Source organism: Mustela nigripes, chromosome 5 (assembly GCF_022355385.1).
Source record: "Mustela nigripes isolate SB6536 chromosome 5, MUSNIG.SB6536, whole genome shotgun sequence".
Classification (NCBI taxonomy): domain Eukaryota; kingdom Metazoa; phylum Chordata; class Mammalia; order Carnivora; family Mustelidae; genus Mustela; species Mustela nigripes.
In genome coordinates, this window is record NC_081561.1 from 60,188,998 (window position 1) to 60,190,949 (window position 1,952).

Genomic DNA, 1,952 nt, shown 5'->3' on the forward strand with positions numbered 1-1,952 from the left:
AGTGGGGACAGGGTCAACTTAAGTTTTACAGCAAAATGGCAGTTCAGCTGGGGTGGGGCCGCTCTGGCTAAATAGGCCCTTATAAGACTTGCTCAGGACAGGCTGTGGGAGTGGCTGTTGCTTAAAGTGACCCAGGGCCGGCCTCCTTGAAGAAGATGCACATGTCCTTGGCCCCCAGCTTCAGGGTCCTGCTGCCAGCCTCTCCCAGTGACCCTCCTCCCACCTTGTCCCTCGTCCCTGTAGATAGGTGGTCTTCCTGAGCTCTTCCTGTAGAGGGGACAGAAGCCCATCATGGTAGGGCACAAGGTCACCTACTAGGTCTTCACCGACCAGCGGGCTGCCAGGCCTGTGTGGCTCCTGGGAGGGCTGGAGGGTGGTGGTCCTTGAGGTCTCCTGTGATCCCCGCAATGGCAGGATATGTCCATGTAGTGCGTGGCCTTGGTCCACCAATTCTGTGAGCAGCACTTCCTCTGTGAGGTGGACGACCTGGTATGTGCAGATGTAAACATGAAGTTCTGTGACCATGTGGGCATGGAGATCCTGTCCTCCCTCTTTGGTACCCTGCACCCCAGTTTCTACCAGGTGGATCATGAAAACTTCAGTTACCAGTGCCAGTCACAGTCCCAGGCCCACATCCCCAGGGACCAGGGTGATGTTTACTACATTGGGGCCTTTTTTAGGGGCTTGGTGGTGGAGGTTCACAGACTGACCTTGGCCTGTCAAGGTGATGGGGGTCAACCTGGCCAGTGGGATCAAGGTTGTGTGGCATGATGAGAGCCACTTGAACAGGTACCTGCTGGACCACAAGCCCATCAAGGTGCTATCCCCAGAGGACCTGTGGGACCTGTGGTAGCTGGGCGAAGCTGAGATTGGATTTGTGCCCAAGAATTACCAGAGCATCTGGGACACATGAGGGGATGTCCCAGGAGGACCTGTGGGATCCGAGGCTGCTGGGCTGCCCTTCCCAGCCCTTCATGAAGAAGCTGAGATTCATGGCCATGCCCAAGAACCACCAGGACATCTGGGACTAAAAGGGGCTGTCCCCGTCTCCATCGGGGATGCTGTCCTGAGCAGAGCTGTCAGAGCGGGTTCCTACTTCTGTCCTTGAGGAAGACTGTGGAGCCCAGCCCTGCCTATATGGGCATGTCAAGGGCCCCCAGCTGCACCTGCACACAGGAGGCCTGCCTGGGGACACAAGATCCTCTGTTCATGGTCACTACATTCTGATAACTACTGGGTCATTTGCAGCTATGAACGGTTCCAGTTTTATATCGGATGTTTTTCTCTGAAAAAACGTCCTTAAAAAGAACAAACGAGGGAAAAGGTTTTCTTCCTGGTTCTAGACAGACACTGCCTGGGGGGCTGGGAGTGGTCCTGCAGGATCCTTGGAGCCAGGATGGCCTCTGTCCGGGTCTTCCCCTCTAGTCCCTGCACCTTGCCACTGTGATGGGGCTTCAGGGTCAGGGCTGAACTGAGCTACCTCTCAGACCTCCAGTCCCCTGACCACCAGAGAACTTGGCTGTGGCCTCTAGCTCAGCCTCCAGGAGCACGGAGCCCTCTGGGTTATGTACGGTTTCGGCCTTGGTTTTATTTTTTATTTTTTAATTTAATTTAATTTTTCAAGTTTAAATTCATTAGCCAACATATAGTACATTGGTAGATTTTAATATAGTGTTCAGTGATTCATTAATTGCCTGTAACACTTAGTGCTCATCACATCATGTGCCCTCCTTAATACCTGTCACCCAGCTACCCCATCCCCCTTCCCTTCTGTAACCCTTAGTTTGGTTCCCAGAGTCCAGAGTATCTCATGGTTTGTCTCCTTCTCTCACTTCCCATTCAGTTTTCCCTCCCTTCCCCTGTGGTCCTCCACTCTATTTGGTATGTTCCACGTATGAGTGAAACCATATGATAATTGTCTTTCTCTGTTTGCCTTATCTCTCTCAGCATGA

General features: G+C 52.9%; 1 pseudogene; it reads left to right on the forward strand.

The window, feature by feature from the left end:
- Positions 1 to 291: 291 nt before the first annotated feature.
- On the forward strand, positions 292 to 1,031 carry LOC132017288 (histo-blood group ABO system transferase 2-like; annotated as a pseudogene).
- The last annotated feature ends 921 nt before the right edge of the window (positions 1,032 to 1,952 follow it).